We start from the raw sequence: 27,338 nt of genomic DNA, 5'->3' as shown, positions 1-27,338 counted from the left end.
TCCAGCCAGCATGAGGCTTTTGGGGACGTGCTTAATTAGAAATTGTTCTGGGAAGTTCAGTGCAGGGACAACATAATGATGATCATGAATTACTTTTGTTTTTGTTTTCTTCCTAGTGTTGGGGATCGAACCGAGGGCCTCACACGTGCTAGGCAAGTGCTCTACAACTGAGCCACATTGACCCCATGGTTGTTTTTTTTTTTTTTTTTTCAGTGAGTTGGTGATCAGAAGTGGCTGGACATAGGTTATCCACTTATCCATCCAGCATTTATTTCCTGAGGGCCACGTAGGTGCCAACAGTCAAGATCTGAGTTTTTGTACAGTTTGCATGATTGATAGTATGAAGTACCATGTATGGAGTGCTGTGCAGAGAAATGGGGTGGGATTGGTGGGGCAGGTGGGCTGGGAAGAGAGGACCTATTTTAAATGGGGAAGGGGTTGGAGCGGGCTTCACTGAGAAGGCGGTGTTTGAGCCAGGAGTTGTAGGAGGTGAGGGAGGACCCCTCTGGGGTTCCAGGGCCGGTGCTTCAGGCAGAGGTAGTGGAGGAGCTGGAGGATCTCATTCCATGGGGTGAGAGAGGGAAAGAGGAGTAAGTAGATGGAGCCTGCTCAAAAAGGTAGAAGGGCCGGGGAAGGTGGCCACACAGCGGGCAGGGCTGGTGAGGCCACTGAGACGCTTTGGCTTGGACCTAAATTAAGATGAGAAGCCATCAGAGGGTTCCATCCAAGGGTGACAGATTTACATTTTACAAGGGTCACTTGGCTGCTATGGTGAGAAGAGGGTGCCGGCAGCAGGGAGACCGTTGAAGACTTGAGAGATGAGGGGATGTGTGCAAGGGTGGTAGCCATGGGTGTGGGAGGATGGGATGGGTGCAGAGTATATTTTCAGAGTGGAGCCCACGAGATTTGTTGATGGATGTGGAGTGTGGTGGGGAAGAGCCAAGGAGGATCCCGAGGATTTTAGTCAAACAGGTGAAGTGGGAGGCTGCTGAGTTGAGATGGATCGAGGGGGAGTTCAAGGGGGAGTTCGGCCTTAGACCTCAGCACTCAAGATGCTGACCGTCTGGTTGGTCTGTGGGTCTGGAGCTCAGTAGAGAGGGACTGAGTCAGGGCTCTCAGTTCAGGAGCAGGGTGCTCTCCATAGGAGGAAGAAGGTGGAGACCCCACCCAAGAGCCCTGCTGGGGTTGATGGGGGAGATGAAGAAGAGCCAGTGAAGGAGACTTGAGCCACTGTGGCCACTGGGGTGGGTGCATAATGTCTTCGAAACCAAGCGAAGATGTATTTCAAGACAAAGATGTGGTCAGCTGGGTCAGATCTACAAGTAAATCGTATCTTTTCATTAAACTGTAGTAATTACCACTGAAAACTTATGAGAATATCTTAGGTTTTCTTTTATTTATTTCTCAATATATAGAATTGTTTTTGCATTCAGTACAAAGGTCCCCTTCTGTCTTCCTGCTCCTTAGGGATCTCATGGTTAACAGTCAGCTGTTTGGATAACCTTTCAGATGTGTTTATTTATACGTCTGTGATGGGATCTGTCCATCTACGTATTTCTCTCAGCAAAATATTTCAAATATACAAATATCCCCAAAGTAGGAACTAACGTGCTAGACACTCACGTATCTGATGCCCATCAGAAAAGAAATGTGTACAGTGCTCTGATGTTGTGGCTTTCTTTCCCTTTGCTCCCCTTAGAGTAGTTAGTTCTCCTGTTTTTATTTGTGTCACTCTGTCACTCATCACACACAGATACCTGCACCTTCATGTGCACGCCTGGGTCGTGCTCTCTCTGGCTCCCTCCCTCCTCATATTCCTGCACCCTGCCTCAGGCTGGGCTGTATTTTTGGTAGTTGCAGCAGCAGTCCTACAACCAGCCGGGTCCTAGGAGACCAGCAGAAGTAATGATGCAGAGACCAGCAGCCTCCACAAGGAGCCGGTGAAGCTGGCTGGTGGAAATAGCCCTGGGAGAGTCTGGGGTTTACATCTGGAGAGCTTATGGTCCAGGGGAGGCACTGAGGTGTTGGTGCTCTGCAGTCCTCGCTGCAAATCCTAGCCCTGCTGTTAACTGTGACCAGGGACGGGCCACCTAGTCTTCGTGCACCTCAGTTGGCTTCATCTACAGACAGGAGACAGTAATTCTGACCTTAAAAGGTTGCTGTGAGCCTTGTGGGAGAAGACCTGGGACAGCCTGAGAGGGCCTGTCGTGCAGTGTGTAGTGACTCCTGTTTCTACTTCTCCCCAAGTCTTTGTCATCGTTTCCTTAAATATGTTAAGATAGTTGGTGGACCAAAAAAAAAAAAAAGATTATTTAAATGATATGCTCTGGCTATCCAGAAAAGAATATTGATGTTAAACGGCTTTAGTTTATAATGTAGTTAGACTTGAGACTAGAGCTCAAGTAGGTTTTTGTTGTTGTTGTTTTTGTTTGTTTTTTTAAGTTTAAGCCCAGTTCCTTAGCCAGTAACCTGTTTAGTCTTCTGGAGGCAAAATGCCAAAGCCTGGGTGACATAGTCACTGGGTGGTAACACTTGCTTCTCAAGATTGTGGCAGACTGTGACCCTGGTTTCTAGTTCATGGATGGCCGGCCATCTTCTTGCTATGTCTTCATGTGGCAAAAGTGCTCTCAGAATTTTTTTTTGGGTAAGTGGGTACCGGGGATTGAACTCAGGGCACTTGACCACTGAGCCACATCCCCAGCCCTGCTTTGTATTTTATTCAGAGACAGGGTCTCACTGAGTTGCTTAGCTCCTCACTTTTGCTGAGACTGGCTTTGAACTCTTGATCCTCCTGCATCAGCCTCCCGAGCCACTGGGATTACAGGTGTGTGCCACTGCACCTGGCTCGGATATTTTTTTATAAAGACACTAATCCTATTCATGAGGGCTTCACTCTCATGACCTCATCACCCCCACAGCCCCACCTCCTATTACTGTTGCATTGAGGGTTCATATTTCAACATAAATTGGGGGGAATACAAACATTCTGGAGACCTTCAGCTCTTTAAGATTCTTTTCTTTGACTTTACCTGGGTAGATTGTAACAGGAATGGCCAATCTTCTGAAATGGGTCTAGAATCTGTTTTCTCTTTTTTCCTTCTCCAGATGTCTTTTTATTTTTTCTCCCTCAACTTTAATGATGACGAAGCTTGCTAATTGGCTGTAATTGGTTTTTCTGTCTCTAGATTTTCTAGAAATTTCTACAGGTGAGCCTCTGACTATTCCCCTAAAATATAAAGCTATGTACTTAAAAGCTCCTATCCTAATTTACTAAAGACACTTTAATATGAATTGAATGGGACTCTAATTTAAAACTGGCTGTAATGTAAAGTCTAAACTCCTTTGCATGAATATATATTGGAAGGAATTAAAGAGTAATGGCTTTTACTCTGTGGGGGATATCATTTAGAAATGTACACATATACAAACATAAAGATCCATTTGTACTCTGCCTTTGCTATAGGATTTGGATATAAAAGAATCGAAGATGCAAACAGATGATTTCATGTCATAAAAATAAATGAGAGTATTATCTACTTAAGGATCTTTCTGTTTAGATTTAAGAAATATTGATTGTTAATAATCTCTTAACTCTTGCAGTTTATGAATGTGTACGGGAATGTATAAATGCATATGTTTTTCTGTTGATTCCTACAGTGACCATGTTAAATAGGTACTATTACAGTATTCTCTTTTTGCAAGTGAGGAGATGGGGATCTCTGAGGGACTGAATAACTTGTTCAGAGTGACATGGATGGTATCTGGTGGCTTGGCTCATACTGAGAGCAGGAGCCTGAGACGTGATAGGCAGCTGGTGCGGGACCTCAATAAGGGGCAGATTCTGTGCACCTGTGATCAGTAACTTCATTGGTGCTTGAAGGCATGTGCCTGAGCCTGTCCCTGAAGAGAAGTGACACATGATGAATCATGTGACCAGCATATGATCAACCATGTGATCAGAGTGTGAATAGCATATGGTCAATATCCTGATTGGGTGGTGGTGGGGTGCATAATCACCGAGTGTTTCTCTCTGATTGGATACAGAAACCCCCTTCCCTGAAAGTCACCAGCCAGCAACATCATACAAACCCCAGACAGTAGCTTTTAAGTGGTAACTCTTGTAGGACCCCTGTCTCTTGTGGGAGCTCCACTCTTACCCTCCGTTGTCTGTGGGTCTCATTCTTTGGATGTGAGAGATATAAAACCTATTTTGACCTCTAGTGTATGGTTGTTAAACTCAGTTATATTCTATCTGTGTATGATTTAAAGTATGTAGGCTCTGAACTTGGATGAGTCGTTTGGATATATATTTTGTAGGTAATAATAGCCTATTTGTCCAATTGCATGTTCCTCTTATTTGTTTCTCTCAAAAGATCCATGTTATCTTTTTTCATGTTATTAGAATGGTATGGGTTTTAGTAGAAAGCACAACAATATGTAACAGTATGAAAAAGTAATTTTAGAAAATCACCTCAAATCCCGCCATTTTGATAGGTGTTACATTTGTAGATTTGGAAAGTGATGAACTGATGCTCGTTATTACCTGAGATTTGTTTTGTATTATCACGTCTGCACTTCACCAGGAAAAGATTCTAGTTGAAGCATATCTCCGACCTGATTTCATTTCTATGCTGTGGCTATTTGGATGCTAATACTTGAAATAATCTTTAGCGAAAAGGCAAAATATAAAACAGTACTCTCACATTGATGATACCTGTGATTCTCTGGCATGTGCAGAGGCTGTGAGTTTTCGTGGTAAAATGGGCTTCTTCATTTCTGTGTACTTGAAGCATTTGTTTACATTTGTAAGTCTCAAAGAACTACAGGATGCCATCACATGCATGGGATTTGGAGTCCAGTTCTGGCCACAGTGCTATCTCCATCATCCCCTCAATGGAAGTGTGCATGTTTCTCAGTCAGTACCTACCTGATGGGGTTCTGTGACCCAGGGAGATCATGTCAGCACTAAGGCAATTCTGGTTAATAATAATAGTAAGATGGTGATTTATTTAGGGTCTGCAGTAATTCATTTCCAAATGAAGTGGAGATCTGAATTTCAACAGTGATAATAATGGGGGTCTCTTTAGAATTACTGAAGTCTTCATTGTTGGTGTCACGGAAGGGTTAACACATTCTACTTGGGAACTTCTTGGAGTTTGCTTAATGGCAAACTGGTATCAGAGAACTGAAGCACGTGGGTGCAGAGTGAGCATGCACACACAGCCCTGCAAAGTTAGATGCATACCAGGCGAGTGAATAACATACTAATTATTATCCTGCCTCTGAGAAAGTCTGGGAGAATTGTAGCTTCGGGCAGTAGGTAAGACCAAGCTTTTTACTCTGGCAAAATAACAATTACTATTTTTAGTTCAATTTCTGCTCTTGGAAAAAAAAATGTTGTATACTCCTTGCCATTCCTGGATGGCTTTATGCATTTTAATTAATGTTATCTTATTGCATTTGTGCCCGGAGGCTGATTTAGTGAAAGATGTAACTTCAGAAGCCTGATGAAATGAGATAGGTCCGCCTGGGAAGACTCTGTGATTCATATTTATGGTTATAAAACATTTTGGGTACATCTATGTAAGACATTCCTGTGCTGTAAACACATAGGCCGTGTTCTGAATCCATTTGTCTTAGAGTATTTGTGGAGTGGTTACAGATCAGTAAGGCAAAAATAGCTCCAGTTTGGGGATGATTCTGTTGTTGTTTTTGGTGTCAAACATGACTTTACATTTTTCTCTTAGAGATGAAAGTGATTCTAGAAACCCAACATACACAACCCCCCAGCCTCAGCATTGTTGCTTTAGAGCTGGATGTCACACATTCTTGATTGGATTGGTGTGAGGTACTGTGACCACATAGGGATCTGTTTCATTTGGATCTAAATATGTAGCCAACTATATGGCATGGAAATACATATTTTAAATCACTTTCCAGAGCTGAATGCAAAGTGTTCTGGTGTTCTCCCTACCTGTGGGCCTGTGTCCAGATCTCCCCATTTATCAGGAAATTAGTCAGACTGGGTTAGGATCCACCCAAATGTTACATCTTAACTAATTACATCTGTAAAACCCCATTTCTGAATAAGGTCATATTCTGAGGGGTTAAGACTTCACTATATGAGTTTTGGGGGGATTCAGTTCAACCCACAGCAATTAGGAAACGTGTGTGTGTGAACTTTTTATTAAGACAATACTTGTACATCCTCATCAGTACATTATGATAATTCATAAACATCTACAGTGTGTAATAACAAAATAAGGATAATAAGCATTTCCATCTCTTTAGCCATTAATCGTTTTTATGAGTTGGGAATTTCGTACTCCTCCTGTCTGGTCATCTTGAAGTGTATCATAGGCTGTTTTAACTGACAGTTATCCTGTTGGGCTAAGGACAAACTGGAAGTGATTCCTTCATTGTGTTTTGGTGCCCCTTACTGAACTTCACCCCATCCCTCACCCCCTGCCCTTCCCCGTCTCTAGTGACCACGGTTCCATTCTGTTTTACTACGGGATTGATGTACTGTCCCCACAGATGAGTGAGAGCGTTGATATTGCCTTCCTGTATCTGTCTTCTCTCACTTAACATAGTGATCTCCAGTTCCATCCATGTTACCGCAAAAGGCAGGATTTCGTTCTTTTTCTGGCTGAATAATGTTCCATTGTGTGAATATACCACGTTTTCTTTGTGCATTCATCCCTTGAAGGGCATCTGGGTGGATTTTGTATTTAGCTAGGCTGAATAGTGCCGCAGTAAACATGGGAGAGCAAGAATCTTTTTGGTATAATGATTTCATCTCCTTTGAATATGTATCCAGTAGTGGGGTTGCAGGGTCATCTGGTAGTTCTATATTTAGTTTTTGGCGCCATCTCTTGTTTTCATTGACATTCCCACCCACAGTGTGTAAGAGGCCCCCTTTCTCTGCGTCCTCACTGGCCTTTGTTGTTTTTTGTCTTTTGGGGCGAGATGATCTCTCCTTGTGGTTTTGACTTGCGTTTCTTTGATAATTGGTGAAAGTTTTCATTTTTTTTTCATGTGCTTGTTGACCACTGATGTGTCTTCTTTTGAAATTTGTCTGTTCTTTAGCCTGTTTTTTAAAATTAGGAATTTTTATTTTATTTTATTTTTTTGTGTATAGCTTTTCAAGTTCCTTATGTATTTTGGATATCAGCCCCATGTTGGATGATAGTTTGCAAATATATTCTTCCATTGTCTCTTAATTCGGTTATTTCATTTGCTGTGCAGGAACTTCTTAGTCTGATGAAATCCCATTTGTCTGTTTTCACTATTGTTGCCTGCTCCTTAGGGGTCCCATCTGAGAAATCATTGCCTGCACCAATGTCTTGAAGTGTTTCCCCTGCAGTAATTTCAGTTTCAGGTTTCACATTGAGATCTCTGACCCATTTTGTGTTGATTTTTGTATACAGTGAGAGGACAGGATCTAGTTTCATTCTTCTGCATATGAATATCCAGTATTGCCAGCACCCTTTATTGAAGACACTGTCTTTTCTCCATTGTATGTTGTTAGTGTCTTTATCAAAAATCTACTTGAATGTATGGTCGTGGATTAATTTCTGGCTTCCCTATTCCGGTCCGCTAGTCAAAGTGTCTGTTTTTATGCCAGTGTCATGCTGTTTTAGTTATTCTAGCTTTGTATGTTTTGAAGTGAGGGATTATAATGCCACCAGTATTTTTCTTCATGCTCAGGACTGCTTAGGCTATATTGGATCTTTTGTAGTTCCATATGAATCTTAGGATTTTTTTTTTTTTTTTTGCTATTTTTGTGAAGAAAATCCTTGATGTTTTGATGGCAATTGAATTGAATCCATAGATTGCTTTTGGGTAGTATAGTCATTCCTTTTGTTTTGCTTGTTTGTTTCTTTCTTTTGGTACTAGGGAATGAAACCAGGGCCTTGCACATGCTATGCAAACATTTTATCACTGAGCCAAATCCCCAGCTCTTTTTAAATTTTTATTTTGAGACAAGGTCTCATTAAGTTGCCCAGGCTACCCTGGAACTTTGGATCCTCCTGTCACAGCCTCTCAAATAGCTGGAATGACAGGTGTGCACCACCGTGGCCAGCTAGTATGGTCATTTTAACAATACTGATTCTTCTGATTGACATGAGATATCTTTCCTTTTTGTGTGTGTCTGTGTCCCCTGTATAATTAATCAGTGTTGAGAACTGAGCTCAATGGCACGACTTAGTCTAGAGGTTGGGGAAGATAAGAGGGAATCTCCAAGGTCCTTAGGAAGACCTGAGAAGGGGGAGTCACTGAGGTAGAAAGAAAACTCAAAGGGGGGTTCTTCTAAAGCCTGCAGTGAATGTATTTTAAGCCGAAGATCACAAAAGGCACTTGGAAGTATGTCCAGTATGGTGAGGATTCAGGTTGACTGTTGATGTTGGAAAAATGGGGGTCACTGTTGACCTTAACAGCCAGTCTTGATAGGATGGTGGTAGTGGAAGCCTAATTGGCCTGAACTTGGAGTTCATAGTGATAGCTCTGGATGTTGATGCTCTTCCACTCTGCTGAGGATCTGATCCCATGTTCATCCCAGAGATGCAGGTTGCTAGGAATGGAAGAACCTTTGGGAAACTTTTCCACAACCTTCTTAGGATGAAGCTCAGGTACTTCTCACCTCCCCTTTTCAGTTTCAGGGTTGTTGAACTTTTACTTTGCCCAGTAACGTTAACTTCCTGCTGAAGTATGTTATGCCGACCCCTCCAAAGCAAGTTTTAGCTCTTTTCCTCCTAACAGGATGATATACTGAATTCTTTAGGAATGAGTAAGAGAACATTAGGGTTATAGGGGATTAGTCATGGAGTCATAAGGGAAGAAATATTTGACCTAAAAGGAAATGTATCTAGTATTTACTTACATGAATAAAGAAAATGAGGTTACAAACACATGTACGCACATATATATATATACACACACACACATTGCAGATAATTTACATCTAGAAACAATTTTAGCCATGTTTCAATATCCTCCTTTGTGTATCTTAAAACCAGGAGTTACAGTAAAGTATAATCTACAGACTCAAGTTTCATCTTGTCTCATCATCCCAGTCTTCCAAGGCAAGGGAGCCGAAGATCACAAAAGGCACTTGGAAGAGTGGAGTGCAACAAAAGGACCCTGGAATTTTAGTTTTCCTAGACTCCTCTCCAGGTCTCTGTGAAAACCTTTAGAAAAAAGCTCCCTGTGCCTGCCCACGCTGACTAATGTGGATATCTGCGCAGTGTCACAATCAAAGGAGGTGTTAGGTATGCTGTTTCTATAAAACCTTATTAAATCTAGGGGCTGGGGCTCAGGACTTTGGCTCAGGGGCAGGATGCTTGCCTACCATGCATGAGGCACTAGGTTCGATCCTCAGCAGCACATAAAAATAAACAAATGAAATAAAGGCATTCTGTTCATCTACAACTACAAACAATGAATCAATCAATAAAATAAGATCTTAATAAATCTGAAAAAAATTAATGTAAATGGTAGAATTAAATTTGAACACTGATGTCCTCCTCTTCTGATGAGGATGCCTATTGAAGAGCACATCTCTTCTGTTAACTCAGAATTCACCTGACCAAATGTGATTGTTTCTTGTGAGATGAAAGGCACTTTTTCTTTTAACAATCCTAATTAGCTTCATTTTTAATTTTAAAATCAGGTAACAGTTCATTCCATAAAACAGAATCAGTTTTCCTATGAGCCAAGCACTCATCAAAAATAATTTGATGAGTTAACTTCAGATTATTTATTTTGCTTACACAAAATAAGGACAAGGGAACTTCACTATTTCACCAGTTGAGAATGGCTGTTCTCCTTCCAATCCACATTTCTCTTGGAGGACCAGATGTGTCAGCTTGGTTTGACTGACTCCATGTTGTTGTTTTCCCCTGGAATATTATCTCTGTTGAAAAACTGGCTTCACAAAGAAGGTGGCAGCAGGAAAATTTCACAATCCAAAGCTTAAAAATAAGTGTTGGGCAGTGTGGGGTTATTTTCTGTCTCTGGGAGGGATCATCCCTCCCATGTCTGAGGCCTGGGGACAGAGGCAAAGTCCCCAGCTGCCCATCCAGAAGATGTCACTCTCAGTAGCGTCTGGTGTCCTGACCTGTGCTCGCCCAGGATGACGGAAGGGGAGGAAGTGACACCCAGGGGAAGGCCGGGAAGTGAGGCCACCATCACATTCAAGTTCAGGGTGCCACAGCTCAGTCTGCCCCCCAACAGGCCCCATACTCAGCTCCCCTTCATGGGCCATGTCCCTTCTGAGAGTCACACCCTGCCCTTTATAGGCACAAGGATCCGGAAGTGCCTCAAGCGTCCATGTTTAGGCCCCCGGATCCGGAAGTTCCTCAGACATCCATGTTTAGGCCCCCGGATCCAGAAGTTCCTCAGGCGCACATCCATGTTTAGGCCGTAGCATCTGGAAGTGCTTCAGGTGCACTTTCGTGTTTAGGCTCTAGGATCCGGAAATTCCTCAGGTGTACGTCCATGTTTAGGCCCCCGGATCCGGAAGTTCCTCAGGTATACCTCAATGTTTAGGCCCCCAGATCCGGTCGTTCCTCAGATGCAGATCTATCTTTGAGCCCTCTGATCTGGAAGTGCCTCAGGCATCCATTTTTAGGCCGCAGCATCCGGAAGTTCCTCAGGAGCATGACCATGTTTAAGCCCCTGGATCCAGAAGCGCTTCAGGTGTCCATGTTTAGACCCCTGGATCCAGAAGTTCCTCAGGTGCACATCCATGTTTAGGCCCCCAGATCCGGAAGTTCCTCAGGCATCCATGTTTAGTCTCTAGGACCTGAAAGTGCCTCAGGTGTCCATGTTTAGGCCCCAGGATCCGGAATGCCTCAGGCATCCATGTTTAGGCCCCCGGATCAGGTGCACGGCCATTTTTAGGCCCCCAGATCTGGAAGTTCCTCAGGTGCACGGCCATTTTTAGGCCCCCAGATCTGGAAGTTCCTCAGGTGCACGTCCATCTTTGGGCTCTCAGATCCGGAAGTTCCTCAGTCCTCCATGTTTAGGCCCCCCGGATCCAGTCCCTTAGTTGCACGTCCATGTTTAGGCTCTAGGTTCTGAAAGTTCCTTTGGTGCACGTCCATGTTGAGACTCTAGGATCCGGAAGTTCCTCAGGTGTCCATGTTTAGGCCCCTGGATCCGGAAGTTCCTCAGGTGCACGTCCATGTTTAGGCTGTAGCATCTGGAAGTTCCTCAGGTGAATGTCCATGTTTAGGCCCCCGGATCCAGAAGTTCCTCAGGTGCATGTCCATCTTTGGGCCCTCTGATCTGGAAGTGCCTCAGGCGTCCATGTTTAGGCCGCAGCATCCGGAAGTTTCTCAGGTGCATGTCCATGTTTAAGCCCCTGGATCCGGAAGTGTATCAGGCATCCATGTTTAGTCTCTAGGACCTGGAAGTGCCTCAGGTGTCCATGTTTAGGCCCCAGGATCCGGAATGCCTCAGGCATCCATGTTTAGGCCCCCAGAGGCACTTTTTCTTTCAAGGATTTCTTCCCCTCCACTTGAGTTCACAGAGGTGGGTAAGAAGAAGTGGAATTAAGCTGCTCAGAGAGGAAGCTTCAGATTCCATTCATGGGGATCTTTGCCTGGGAGGCATCTGGGGATGGCCTTGGCTTCTCTTCAGGACTCACAGGTCACTCTCTTGTAAAACGATCAAGGTGGAGTGATCGGGAGACCTTGGGCAGGTATATCTGGGCTACTGGAAGTTGGGTCTGTCTGGTCATTTGGGGAAGTTTAACTCTCCCCTAAAGACCCCATTGTGTGGTACCTTGGCTTATTCCAGGACCACAGGAACCGCAGTGTATAAAAGCAGCTGTGATCCTGACGCGCAGCATGAGGGGGGAAACCCACGGCTGCTGTGTACTGATGGAAATTCCTCACCCTACAGATGATTTCCCAGGTTCTGTCAGTTCCAAGAGAAATTTGTTCTCACAACTTCCCTTTTTGTCCTATATGAGATTGGCCTCAGACGGTCAGCATTGGGATTTAGGGGTGAAACAGGACTAGGTAGGTATTGTTTCAATTAAATTATGTAACGAGTTAACCTGTTGTCCAATACTGTTTTGTATACTTTCCCTGAGGCTTTAAAAGATTGTCATTTCCAATCTTCCATTTCTGAAAGGGTCCCAGGCAGCTGTCTTCCTTACTTGTGAATTCTCTAATGTGATCTAGCATTCTTAACCCTTTCTAGTTCTTTTTCATGCTATGATGTGTCTGTTAGGCGAAATTGTAAATAAAGTCAGCTGTGTTAAATATTCACAGAATCGATTTTCACTTGTTTAAAGTCTCAGTGATTTATCTTCAGGGAGCGTTAATATGGCAGTTATTCTGCATTAGGTTTCTCTCACCAACATTTAATTGATGCACATATTTCATGAGGATTATTGCAGGTTTATGGCTCATGTATTTGGAGTTTGTGCTGATAATTCAGAGGCATGAGGTCTTCAAATCTCTTGTTTCCATTTTAATTGTGTGTCCTTTAAACTAACAAGTTTGAGAAGGACTGTTAAGTTTAATAGACCTGATGCATATCTAGGGATAATTTATCTGTGGATGTTATTATATGAATTTATTTTTTAATGATGGCACAAATATTGAGTATATTCTTTAAAAATTGATATAGAAATTTATATGATTTATATTATTGTGGTGGTATTAGTGCTTGCTTTATTTCTCTACTGAGGTACTTGGAACATCTGAAGTTGTGTGAATGGCAGCAGTTTTATTGCTTTTTAAAGGAGGTTAATTGAGATTGTTATTCTTTTCTAGATGCTTCAGACCACTGGGTACAGTGTCCTAACTGTTCAGTTTCCATTGAAATCTCACACATTATGGTACTGTTATTAGTCTATAAAGAAAAATCTGAGGTTGGGTAATTTTATAAAGAAGAAAAATTAATTTAGCTCCGTTCTGGATGTTCAAGGGTATGGTGCCAGCTTTGGCTTTGCTCTGGTCCTCACCTCATGTCAGATCACAATGGCAGTAGCATGTGTGAGGGAGAGGTCCCTTGGCACAGCAGAAAGCCAAGCCAGAATCAAGGGTTGGGAGGGAGGGAGGAGTGGAGATTCACCAGATTGGACAGGGAGGAATGGAAGGTAAAGGAAGGGGGGGTGGGAATGGGAAAGACAGCAGAATGAATTGGACATAGCTTTCTGATTCATTTGTATATGTATATTATATTCATTTGTATATGTTCATATACAAATACACAGTGTAACTCCACATCATGCACAACCACAAGAGTGGGAAATTATACTCCATGTATGTACAATAGGTCAAAATACATTCTACTATCATGTATAACTAAAAATTTTAAAAAAATAAAAAGAAGAAAAAAATTTAACTTGTTCTTGTTCAACTCAGGGTCCCATGAAATCCACCTTAATTCCCTTCTGAGGGCAGCATCCCTGATGACGTAACAGCCTCCCATCAGATCCCACCTCTTAAAGGTCCATGCCACGTCCCAGCATTGCCTGAGAACCAAGCTTCCGACATGTGACCCCTTTAGAGATAACCACATCCAAATCATACGTGGCGCTTAGCAGGTATTGACATTTGTACTGAAATGACAAATAAATGTCCACCCAACAGAAGTCTTTTTGTTGAGTGACTAAATGACTGTCCCTACAGTGGGAGTGGCACATACACAAACTAGTGGTGGACCTTGAAGGAGCTGGGAGGATTTGCTGAGTAGTCACAGTCCCTAATAAGTATTTGTTTAATGAATGAAAAGTGGGAAAAGAGATATGTGGATAGAAAAGGAAAGTAAAAACTGTAGAAGCTAGAAAATAGAAGGCAAGGCTGAGGCCCTAGGGTATTGGAGTTGACACAGACAACAGGATATTCTGGAAGGAGCCCCAGACTGGAAGTTAACACACTTGGTTCTTTGTCACTTCCTGAGAATGTGACCTGGGTGACTCAGTGAACTTGAGGGCTTTGGTTTTCTCATCTTCTGTGCTGTCCCCAAAGAGTCATTATGAGGCTCACATGAGAAAATTTGTGCAAAGAGTTTTGCAAACTGAAGTGTTACAGATATTCAGTGGTTTGAGCCTTGATGGAAGATGAGAAGATGGAAGATTCAGTCATCCCACTGACACTGGGGCATCTGCAGTGACACATGCACTGTGACACATGGTGGCACTTGGATGGTGGGTAAAACACAGATCTGGGTTTCTTCTCATGGGAGAGAAAGATATTAATCAAATCATCTCTCAAATTTAGAATTACAAACTGTTCTAAGCACTGCAAAATACGGGTTACAAGAATCCCACTTTAGTCTGGGTGGGGATGGAACTCAGTTGTTGGGTTTGAAGCTTATCCAGCAGACTGTGTAGTCTTTAAAGGTTCGGTAGGGAATGACTTAAAGTCAGTATTGCTTTAGGAAGATTAATCTACTAGAATAGACTGATGAAGGTTTGGAGTCTGGGAAAATAGTTAAACGAAGTTACTGTTATATAAAACACTTGGAATTACCTTACTGTTCTACAGGTTGATTATCTCTTATCTGAAATGCTTAGGATTAGAAGTATTTCATATTTTGAAGTTTTTTTTTATTTTGGAATATTTGCATAGACTTTATCAGTTGAGCATGCCTAATCCAAAAATCCAACATCTGAACTGCACCAAATTCAATACTTTTTTGAATATCATGGTTAAATATGTACTCTTCAGTTTAGGAAGGGATGTTCAACCTGTAATATTTTAACTACTTAATGTTGGTACTGCTATGTGAGGTTTTTTGGAGGTCTTATCTTTATGACTTCATTTGGTATATTATTAAACATCTATCTTTAGTTAATCATGAAGTTGTTTAGCAACTTCTTACCTAGGTCCCTCTGTGTGCCAGGGACATTGTTCTTGGTGCTTTGTACATATTAACCCTCCACAAACACATGAGGGTTAAAACCATCTTCTACTAATTTTACAGATGAGGAAACGGAACTTGCCAGGGCAGACAGCTGGTAAGTGGGACCTGGCCCCAGGCTACAGCTCCATCACTGCATTGTCAAGTGTTCATTCAGAGACAAAGAATGTAACATTTTGTACGCAAAGATGAAGGTGCCAGTAAAACAATCTTCAAATAACCACTGTGAACCCCTTGGTCTCAGTTTAGATCAGTCTTCCTGTTTTTAAAAATAAGTTTTTATTAATTAAAAAATTAGGGTAAAAAACTATTTTAAGGTAAAATATTATTAAACATTGTATTGAATTTTGCAATTAGGAGTTGTAAAATTTTGGTGTCCTTGACCCTGCTTTCTAGCCTGCATGACCCCCCGCCTTTTTTTCTTTGTTTCATAACCAAAATAAGTATCAGCAGAGTCAGTGAGGGTCTAAATCTGTTCACAGGATTAGATCTCATGTGTGCATCCCACCTTTCACTGCCTGGGAACACATCAGTTCTATATTAGCCGTGAGTTTTAATGTAGGGCAGGAGAATCTTTGGGCACATAGCACCTGTGGTGTATACCTAAACTGACTTCTTAAGTTCTCCAGTGGGGATGCAAATGAAGGCAAGTCACTTCTATAGGACCCTGGTGCTAATTATTGGCAAAGCCAGAACCACCACCCAGTGTTCCTCTACTGCCTAGTTGGGCTTTTCATAGTTACTCTTTGTGTGTGTTAGCTACTGGGGATTGAACCCAGGACGTCAAGCATGCTAGGAAGTGCTTTACTGCTGTGATACATCTTTAGCCCTTATATATGTGTGTGTGTATTGTACTGCATGTTATTTCCATTCTGTTGCATTTGTGCAGTATGACAGTGAAATTTTATATTAATTCAACTAAGTTCCAATGCTCTCAAGTGACAGTTGCAAATAAGTCTTTGTTCAGATTGTTTCAATGAACTGCTAATAACATTCTTAAAACATTTTTTTCCTATGATTTTAGTTTTTGTCAACCCAGAATGCTTTGTGAAATGAATCTTCGAGTGTTAATTTCCCTCATCTCACCATTATATTTTTCATTTGTTGGCTTATTTTTTTAACACTAAATTAAAACTTTAATCCTAAATAATGGGCTAATGTGGATAAGCTACAGAAAGTCTTAAATTCAGAATTAAACTAAATCCTTTGCTTTGGATTAGTTTGGTTTATGGCTTAACATCAACAATATTTTTTGTTGTAATAGAAAATGTCTTGCAGTATCTTATAAGGGACTTTTTATATATTACTTTGAGATTCTGCTTTTTGTTTTTTAACCTTTGGGCTCTGCCAGGAAAAATGGTGCATTCTGTCTATTGTAGCTGAGCTTACCCCCGAGGGCTCTGTTGTAATTTGGTTAATGCTGTTAACTGCTAAAAAATACATTCTCTGCAGGAGTCAGCAGTGAATATAATGTTACTAAGAAAGAGACATAAGCTTGCAATTTACCAAATTGTTTATTTTCTTTATTTGGTTAGAATCTTTTTCTGGACTCCTTATTCTTTTTGTGGTTGGAGTGAATCTTACCATGCATTGTATTTTCCTGTTTTATCACCTACCATTTATATATCAGTAACAGAGCCAGAAGGCCAGAGTCTCTTGAATAATCTGTAGGGAATTTTATGTTTACATTACGAGCTATCTTATCTGGGATCCTCAACCACTGTCTGGTTGGTTATTTAAGGTGGGGAAATGTTAAAAAAAAAAAAAAAGTTTTATATTCATATCTGAAACATTTTATTTTAAATTCAAAACATGTACTTGCTGATTTCTGATATAGGTGACGAGTAATTTCTGATACAGGGCCAAAGCCTAATCTACACCTGGGTGCATGGTCTGCAAGATTTCAGATTGGGTTGCTCTAAAGTGCTATATCTTTAATATACTTGCGAAATATCTCGTTTGCAGAATGCTTCTAGATTTCCATGATTTGCATTCCAGTCCCTTGTCATTTCTGCTGCACTCTGAAAATAATAACAGTTAATTTAGTGCATCAATTTTGTTAGATTTTCCCAAATCATTCAAGTATTCAACTTCATTTACATAGAAACATTCATTTTTCTGAACTCACATTTTACATGTTTATGTAAAATTTACTGTGTTTATGTACAATTAATGTACAAGAACAACTGACATAGGGCTTGGGGATATAGCTCAGTTGGTAACGTGCTTGCCTTGCATGACACAAGGCCCTGGGTTCAATCCCTAGTACCTATACCCAAAAAAAAAAAAAAAAAAAGAACAACTGACATAAACTCATTAGGAATAAACACACCTGACCTAGGGAAGGACACACCTTGATTGGTGGGAGCACATCCTTGGTTCTCCACCTGTATGTTGTAAAGGTCGAGTCTTTCCTATTTCCATTCTGTCACTGACCTGTACTTTTATAAATGAAAATAAATAAATAAGACAAAAATGCAACCTTAGTTTTTAAGCTTAGTTTCAGATACAACAGAAATAAAATTATATTTTAGTAAGTATAGTTAGAACCAATAAAAGAAAACAGTGTTTTAAAATCTGTATATGTTCTTTGAAAGCATGCATATGGAGGCAGTTTACAGAAAAATCTCTTATTACTCTACCTAGTTTTTCCAATTATAATTAAAAAAATTATAAGTGAAATGCTAATTCTCCACATTTAATACCTCTGTGTATACTTTGAACAAACTTCATAAATATCAATATTTAAGGTTTCTGATGTCACAAATTAATTTACTTCTTCCATGTTAACCTGTCTGCTGTAGGCTGGGTTAGTGACAGCTGGTTTGGGGCCCAACTACAATATATTTTAAACTGTTAATGGTTTTGTTGTATTTATTTTTTTACTTTTTGTAACTGGGATTGAACCCAGGGACATTTATCCACTTAGCTATATCCCCAGCCCTGTTTGTTTTATTTTGAGACTGGGTCTTGCTGAGATGCTTAGGGCCTCACTGAGTTCCTGAAGCTGGCTTTGTACTTGCAATCCTCCTGCCTCACCCTCCTGAGCTGCCACCACGCCTGGCCTGGTTTTGTTTTAATAACACTCAAGGTAGAAGAACTGATCTTACAATGGATGTTGATGTCAGGGGGAAAAAAGACATTTTTAAAGAAAGCAGTTTGAGAAATCTCAGGATATTCATTTAAAAAAAATTTTTTTTTATTTAGTTGTAGTTGGACACAGTACCTTTATTTTATTTATTTATTTTTTTATGTGGTGCTAAGGATCCACCCCAGTGCCTTGCACGTGGTAGGCGAGAGCTCTACCAATGAGCCCCAGCCCAGGATATTCATTTTTAATTTTTCTCCAGAATGATGCAAGTGATGCTGTAGCATCAGAATTCATTTTTGATTCTTCCTGTCAGTTCCAGTAATGTCTAAATTTATGGTTAAATTTAAATCATCTCTCAGTGTAAGAAATGGTTTTCAGTTTTAACACTTTAAATTACACTGACAGATGACCCTCTTAAATTATCCCTTATGGTCATGTGGTTCTTGACGAGGAGATACCTGTGCCACATTCTGGTTACCTTACAAGGTCAGTGACTGGATTGGTCACTGATGCAAGTCTGCTGTATATGCATGTGGATGTCACAGCCATGTCCAGTTGCTCTATGTGCTTTCAAATGCCCATTCTCCATTTCTGGATTTCCTTCAACTGGCAACTTCAATTGGCAACTCCTAGTTTGCGGACTGGCACCCATCTGCAGACTGAAGTTGGGGTAGCTCAGGTGGAGTCTTCTACTGGTTGTGAGCTGCTGTTGTGCTCAAACATCGGTTGCTGTGTTCAATACAGGGTGTAGGATGTGCTGGTTAATCTGGCAGAGTGGTTAAACATAGATCAGTTAAGAAATTCTCTTTTATGTACTCACCCTAAGACAGTTCATAGCCTTCATGAGATTCCTTGACTTGGAACCACAGTACCAGATTTTGTATTATTTTATATGCAATGTTTGTATTATGCGTCAGTTTTCTTGTTCTTTTGTTGCAGTGCTGGGGATGAAAACCCGAGTCTCACCCATGCTAGAGAGCACTCTACCATGCAGCTACATCCCCGCCCCTTTTTTTATTATGAGACAGGGTCTCACTATATTGAACCAGGATGGCCTTGAACTTGGTGATCTTTCTGCTTCAACCTGAGTAGCTGGGATTATAGATGTGTACCTACTGTGTTATGTATCTCTTGATCTTCTATTGTGAAGATAAGGAGCGGGTGTTCTCCCATCTTCAAATTACCCATTGGGCTTTGCATGTAGCTGCTTCTATTGCTGATATAATGAATATACCTGGAATGGAGCCATTTCATTGGAGACATTTTCTAGAGCCAGGTTCTCCAACATGTAGTTTCCTGCTTAAGGAACCAACATACTCTTGAATTCTCAAGGTGAGGAATCTGTAGTTATCTCTTAAGACATCTCAGCCCTTGGTTCCTCTTCCTTTGCTTGGGTCCAGAAGAATTTATTTTCACTGCCAATGAACCATACCCAGGAAAGAAAGATCAAATTGGTATTTTAGCCTCCTATTTTTTTACTTTCAATGTTTAAAAAATATTTTAAAGTTATCTTTTAATTAAAAATTTAAACATCCTTGTGAGAACAAGGACTACTTGGGATAGCTGTGATTTCTCTTGCTTTTATTAGTTCGTAGTTCATAGAAGCAAATTTTTCACGTAAGCAAATGAAATTTTAGCTACAATTGAAACTGATTTTCATGAAAGTTATTAGTAGAATCTTTGATATTTGAAAAAGGGGTGGAATGTCCGTATATTGGTAATAACTACAGTCAGTGTCATTGAAAAAATGACAGCGTGGCATCTTTTGCTGGACTGACTTCCCCCACCCCACATTAGGTGAAAGAAAAGCAGTAGTAAATTTCAAGCCCCTTTGAAAGGAAGCCATTTGGACACAACCATAGCAGCTCTTGCTGAGTGCTTACAACCTTTAGCTTGACGTCCTTCATTTCCAACTAACGATGTGGGCAGACCATGCTCTCCCACTGTATGAAGTGCAGAGTCCTTTACTAGGCATTGGGTTGTGGTCTGCCAACCATACTTAGTCCCTCCTCTTGGCATGTTCCATTCTAACAGGGGAGACCAAGTGCCTTACAAGTTTTGAATTAGAAGCTATGGTAGGTTCCATGAAGATAAATTATAGGGTGCCAAGAGAATGTAAAACAGGAACTCATCTAGTCCCCCAGGTAGCAGATGGAGTGATACTTAAGATGAAACCTAAATAAATATTGAAGAGTAGAAGTTAGACTGAAGTGTCTGTGTAGGGGCCAGTGGGTGAGGGTGGGAAGACAGGACAGAGGGCACAGTTTGCATTAAGTCACTGAAATGATGAACAAGGGGTAGTGATGCTGGAGAGCGTGTCGGAACAGCAGATAGGAAGGAGCCAGGTGTCCAGGCCATGACCATGATGTTGACCTTTATTTAAATGCAATTGGAAACTGCTGAAGGGTTAGACATGGAGGAAAGACGTGGGTATATGTAAGTTTTATTAGGCTGCTTTGGGTCGCTGTGGCTACAGGTCCTAATGCGGTCTTCCAAAATGGTACTCACTTCAGACTATCGGCTAAACCTTTTATTGAGTTGTGCATAGTGTGGTCCTTTGTTCTTCTCATCATTCTGTTTATTTCACACGGCTCAGAGTTTGCCATTATACCTTTTTCTGCTTTCTAAGGAGACTGTACATTGATTAAGTTTTTTTGGGATTACTGTTTTATTTTATTTATTTTTTTGATGATGTCTTCTATTATCTTTGCAAGAAGCCATGGAAGAAAACAATACATGGTTGTTCCAGTCTTGCCAAATGGTCTTTAGCAAGGGCAAATTAATTTACTTCTTCCATTGAACCCAGGACCTCCACAGTCCAGGGTCTGGCTCTCAGCCCTGATAGCCTGGAAAAGCCAGTACTTCTCTTCCCATGTCTGTTAAGTGACTGGACACTGGGACTTAGGTTCTTGTTAATCCACATCACGAGGGACTCGTGTGAACTAAAAGGCCAGCTAATGTTAAAGTGAAGATTAGAGCTGAGAAGGGCACCGACCTGAGTTCTCGAGGCAAACCTACCCAGGAAGCCAGAAGGGAATCTGACCTGAGGAGCTGGTGAAGTCTTCACATGGGCCAGCTCTGCAGACCTGCCGAGGGGACCGGATGGTCAGTTGGCTGGACCTTGTTACACACTCTAAGTGGGCTTCATATTTCTTGGCCCATACATCTCCCTTGTCTTTAAAAAATTTTTTTAAAAATTATTTTTGACTTCTTAGTTTGAAATGATTTTAGGTTTTCAAGAAAAGAAAAGAAAAAAAAAAAGTACAAGGAATTCTTCTGTATTTTTCACCCACATTTTCTAAATGTTAACATCTTTCGTAATCATTGAACAGGAATTAAACGTTGATATAATAGTAACATCTGTAGACTGTCTTTAAATTGTGCCAGGTGATGTACCAGTAATGTTCTTTTTCTGGTCTAGGATCCCATCCAGGACTTTTCTTTGCCTTTTCTTGGTTCCCTGATCTCCCTTCAGGGAAAATGATGCCTCCTCCTTCCTCTCTTGTAGTCTGGGGCTCCTGAATTGTGCAGCAATTTTTTTTTTTTTTTTTTTTTTTAGTCGTAGATGGACACAATACCTTTACTTTATTTATTTATTTTTATGTGCTGCTGAGGATTGAACCCAGAGCCTCACACGTGCTAGGCAAGTGCTCCACCACTGAGCCACAACCCCAGCCCTGGGCCAATTGTTTTGTAGAAAGCCCCTCATTATGAACTCTCTTGTGGTTTCCTCATGAGTGAGCGAAGATGTTCCATGTTTATTATGAATATTGTAGAAGTGATACCTCGTGCTTCTCAGAGCAGATCAGTCCTTCTGTCTTTAAACATAGTTTACTCATTCTTCCTTCCCAGTGGGTAGAAGACAGTTACCTGGGCTCAAATTCCTCATACCTGAGGTCATATTGACCTCTGAGACTCAGTCTGGGGCTACCAGAGCTTGAGGGAGATGAAAGCAAGAGTGGCCCTTATTTTAAGCAGTTCCTGTGCCAGTATACTTGTAAATGGAAAGACAGGAGTTGAGGCCACACAGCCATGCAAGATTGGCATCTGAATGGTAGAGGATAATGCTTCTTTTATTATGTATTCATTGTCAAAATTCTCATAAAGATGGGACCAGAGAAAGTTTCTATATTGCAGACAGACCCTAGGAAAAAGTGTCCCTGGGCCCCAGCGAAAGTCTTTTCAAGACTTTGCCCATCACACTGATGTGAGGTGGTACCATCTTACTGGGAGATTTGGAAGTTCCCTGACCTTGAACTGATAACATAGGGTTGGCATTTCTCCCCATGACTTATCCCACCTATTATGAGTGGAATTTTCATTCAAAGCAAACTCATTTTGTCTCAGGACTGTCTTAGATTACTAAAACATATAAAACCTATCAACATTTTTTTTCTTAACAAAGTTCATTCTTCATTCTTTCCTCACTCTGCCTATTTCTTGTTCTTATCTTTTTTTTTCGACCTACATTAATATTTTCTTTTTGGAATACACCCTAGTAAAACAGTATAAAAATAAATCAGCCAAATTCTAGCATAAATACAGTGAAAGGCAGTAGTTGAAATGATCACAGTTTGGAGAGTGTTCGGCGAAGGCCTTTTGGAGAAAGCTCTGTGCACACAAAGCTGCTGCTTTGAAATAACTCATGTTTCTTTCCCACCTCTGAATCGTCATTTTTTCAGTTCTCCTTTTTGGAAGCTTGATTATGCAGAGCTTTGACAACAACTTAGGAAAATGAAATCACTACCCACCGGGTGACATTTGCTTGAAGATAATTCGTTTGTCTCAAACGTGGCCATTTCTGAGATGGGTGGCAGGAGGAGGTGTGTGCCTGGGTTTAAAGCAAGGAGTCCTCGGCCATTTGATTGTGGGGCTGCGGGAAGCCTCCACCGGATGAGACATCTTTGAGTGGATTTTGTTTCTTCTGTTTCACACAGTTACGTGTGATGCTTGGATTTCTCTGTACCTTGGCCTGAGCTGTACCTGACCTCTATCTTTGTCCTTTCCTTCCCCTTATTTTGGCCTCATATTCATTTCCTCTGTCAGAGAGATAAGTTTTGATTCTAAGTGTCAACTCCAGCAGCCTTAAATAACAAGGGGGATCTCCTGGCTCACCACACTAGACAGTAGAAATTAGGAGTTCAGTTTAGGTTTGATCAGGGTGTGGGTTCAGTTTCTCACCAGAGTTTTAGGCTGGTGCTGCATAAGCTGAGGGAAGGAGCTTTCTTTTTTTCTCAATTTCTAAACCAATGCAGATCTGTACTTTTATAAACTATAATAGAAATGAAGTACTAGCAAAACAAAATTTAAAAAGACACAATAGTTATATCTGCTTTGAAATAACTCATGTTTCTTTCCCACCTCTGAATCGTCATTTTTCAGTTCTACTTTTTGGAAGCTTGATTATGCAGAGCTTTGACAACAACTTAGGAAAATGAAATCACTAACTGCAGTTTTATTTCCAAGATGTGAAAATATTAATTGGAAAATTACAGAAACAAACAATGCATACGTTTAAAATTTTATATTGTTATGAGTGGTGAGAAAAAATCTTGGGCAGTTGCCTTTGGTCCTGCCCAGGATGTGAATCATCTCTTTATCTAGTGCCTCCACACTGTATATGCTAGTCACTCGTTAGTCACTTGGTAGCCTTTTTGTTATCACATCGACTGATGTTGCCATATGGCACTGCTTTTGTTCAAATAATCCTATTTTACTTAAAAAATGGCCCCAATGTATGAGAGGAATGATGCAATTCAGATATGCTAAGGAGAACCTATAAAGTGGTTTCTTTAAGTGAAAAGGTGAAACTTTTCACGGGTATGTATATTATAGGAAAAAAATATATATATAAATAATATATAGAGAGTTCAGTACTACTGGGCATCCCCTGGGGGTTTGGAAGATACCCACCCCCCTGTGTTCCCTGTGGATAAGAGGGGCAGTACTATATAAGCCCAGTATATCTTTCTTTTCTTTTGGGTACTGGGATTGAACCCAGGGGTGCTTTACCACTGAGCTACATCCCAGCCCTTTTGATTTTTTAATTTGAAACAGCCTTACCAAGTGGCTGAAGGTCTCATTAAATTGTTGAGACTGGCCTTGAAATTGTCATCCTCTGTCGCTGGGATTACAGGTGTGCGCCACTTAGCCTATCTAGACAGGCTTTTCTCAATTCTGTCCTAACGTTATCGCAGACTCTTGAGAAGCACTGCTTTGGCACTGGGCTCTCCTGCCAGTGTTTATTCACTGTGCTCCTCCATGTGGCAAAATGGTTGCCATCACCATTTAGATGATGGGTGCCCTCATTCCCATCTAGGGAAAGAGTTTTTTTTTTTTTTTTTAGTTATTGTTCCAAAGGTCGAGCCTTATACTCTTTGGATGAACTTGGAGCTGGTCAGGGAGATGAAGAGGAATGGCTTTGTCTCTTATTTAGATTGTGTTCCATTTCTTGGATCTCTATTAGATGGAACTTGGTCCTGGGGTTGAGGGTGGGGGTCGGGCAGCCTCACTTTCACTGCCTTGTGATGCTGGGGAGGCACCTTCATTACTAACAGCTGCCATTACATTCAGTCTGTGGTATAACAAAAAGTAAACGTTTGGTCTTTGCCTTAGGTTCCTAGCATGGAGCTGCTGAAATCCTCAGAATTTCCTGAGTGGCAGGACCTCAGGAGAGGAAAGGAGTCTGATGATCTAATTAGTCATGCCTATATGATGGGACTTCCATATAATGCCTCTGGACAACGGGGTCTGGAGGGCTCGTGGGTTAGTAGGGCCTGGAAGCTCTGTTCACACTCCTCCTGCTATACCTCTTTCTGTTCCTAGTTGTATCTTAGGACAAAGCAACGGACCAAGTAAAGTGGTTTCCTGAATTCTGTGAGCCATTCTAGTGAATTACTGAGCCTGGAGGGATAATATGTAGGAACCCCAATTTGCTGCCACATCAGACAGAAGGGAATATAATTTAGGGACTGGCATCTGAAAGAGGGCAGTCTCGTGGAACTGAGTGCCTATAGCCTATGACTCTCGCTGTGGGTGGCCCGTGTCAGAATGGGATTGGGTTGTGGAACACACAGGTTCTGTTGGAGAACTGCCGAAGCAAAGATAGGCCTTGCAACATCCCTGACAGTCCTTATAACATGCTAGTGTGCTAAAACAGATGAGTGATTTGCCCAACTTAACACAGCTAAAAATAGCACACAGGGGGTACTTTTGATCCTGAATCTCCCAACTGTCTTCTTTACAGGAGTGTCTTGTAGACATCTTAAACAAGTAAAAAAAAATTTAAATTTATTTATTTATTTATTTTTCATTAGGCAAGTGTTAGAGATTCAGGGCCTTAGGGAAGTGGTTTATTATAATGATGGTGAAACCTTCTGAAAATATATCCACAAAAGGGAAAATAGAAGTGAAAGAGGAAATTTAAGGACTAGATTTAATCCTAGAAGATAGGCATTATGTTCGCCTTGATAGGTACATGAGTGTTTGGATTTCATCTAGCCCTTTAAAGAAGTCACGTTTTAAGGGATTGCTTGGAATATTCCTAAGTTAAAAGAATCCGCTTCTAAGTTGTAACCTTCTGCTGGTTCTAAAAACATGTGGAATTTACTCTTTGTGCATCTGTTAAAGCTAGTGTGATAGAGAATTTGAAATGCAGAGGATAAAATAGCTGTTTTGGTTACTTAAAAGTTAACATTTAGGGGAAGTGATATTATCTCACTTTTTCAGGCACCTAAACTGTAGGGTTTCTGTTCGCTTTAGTTTTTCAGGGGACTTAGCACAGAAAGTATCTGTTAAACACTTTAATTGGATTTGTGCTGTGCGGAGGCAGACTACTGTGGTCTCCTAATTAGATAAAAGGAGATTATGTGTCTTGCTATCTTCTCCAAAGGAGGCTTCTTTCATGCCCTGTGTCAGTCAGTCAGTGTCTTGGAAATTTATAGCCTTAAGCTCCTGACCACGGTGTGTGTGCACACTCAAAACTGGGGTTAAATTAGAGATAGAAATTGTGATGAAAACCCTTCTGACATTTCATTCAGATATGAATCTGGAAGACTTACCTTTTCTTTGCAGTTGAGTTTGAAATACTAGGGAATGTTTATATTTGATGTGGATTTCATACAAAGCCATGCAAGTGTGATACTTGAGGTCTTGGAGGATAGTGGGGGTAGCAGTGGTCTCCTATTTTTTAAATCTTGAATTTCTTTTATGTTTTTGAAATAGAATTAAAGTGGAAAATATACTTTTTTTTTTCCTTTTTCTTTTGGCCTAGCTGAGGATTGAACCCACATCCCTACATTGATTTCCTGCCTGGAAAATATATTTTGGTCTTAAATTCATAACAGTAGTATAGAAGGCCTCAGGAAAATCAAAATAAGATTTAGACTGTATTTTAAAAAGTGGATTGTTCTGATGCTCTCTAAGATCTGCCATATTTAGCTGACAGTGAAAATTATCATCTGATGATTTCATCTTCCAAAATGTGTGTTTATCTTTTGAGGTACTCTCTTAGTTCACTTTGTATTGTTATACTGGAATACCAGAGACTGGATAATTTATAACAAGCAGAAATTTATTTGACTCACAATTCTGAAGGCTGGGAAGTCCCAAGAACACGGTGCTGGCCTCCGATGAGGACCTCTGAGCCATGTCAGCCAATGGCAGCAGGAGGAAAGGCAAGTGAGATGAGACTAAGTGAGCCAGATTCACTTTTATAACGAGCTCACTTTCACGATAACTGTGCCCTCCTGAGACAGTGATGTTAATTCACCGAAGAGGTCAGGCCCTCATGACCTAATTACTGCTCTTAGGCCCCACCTCCCAACACTGTTTTATTGGGGTCATTTTGCAACCCGTGAGCTTTGAGGACACAGTGAAGCCATAGGAGGTACTGTGGGATACTTTGACCTAATCTTCAAGAAAAATCATCTCTTTTCTCTTACAGCTAAAAATCAGCTTTCAGTATCTTTTACTCTTCCAGGTACTCAGTTGACAAAGCAACTCGTCTCCTTCTCCCTTTGGTCATTCCCATTGGCCTAGTTCAGGACCCCATCAACTTGATTATCGAAATCCAAACTGGCTTCCCCACCTCTAATACATTTCCAGGGTTTCTTTATTATTTTTTTAAATTTAAATTTCTTATATATGACAGCAGAATCATTACAATTCATATTTTACATATAGAGCACAATTTTTAACATCTCTGGTTGGACACAAAATAAAGTCACATCCTTCCTGTCTTCATACATGTACTTAGGGTAATGATGTCTATCTCATTCCACTGTTTTTCCTACCCCCATACCCACTCCCCTCCTCTCCCCTCCCTCCTTTTTGCCCTATCTAGAGTTCGTCTGTGTCCCCT

The 27,338-nt window shown here is 41.0% G+C and overlaps 1 protein-coding gene across 20 annotated transcripts in view; it reads left to right on the top strand.

Annotated features, from left to right (window-relative positions):
* Apbb2 (amyloid beta precursor protein binding family B member 2) overlaps positions 1-27,338 on the top strand; it is a 406,998-nt gene that overhangs the window by 87,673 nt on the left and 291,987 nt on the right. Inside the window, exon 2 of one of the 20 annotated variants that reach the window (XM_048784373.1) lies at positions 214-286. The exons of the other annotated variants lie outside the window; for them this stretch is intronic. The gene's annotated coding sequence lies outside the window, so the exon portion shown is untranslated. The remainder of the gene's footprint in view (positions 1-213; positions 287-27,338) is intronic. 20 annotated transcript variants of the gene reach the window in all.

The sequence above is a fragment of the Marmota marmota genome, unplaced genomic scaffold (genome assembly GCF_001458135.2).
Source record: "Marmota marmota marmota unplaced genomic scaffold, marMar, whole genome shotgun sequence".
NCBI lineage: Eukaryota > Metazoa > Chordata > Mammalia > Rodentia > Sciuridae > Marmota > Marmota marmota.
This window is presented reverse-complemented; position numbering and strand designations above follow the sequence as displayed.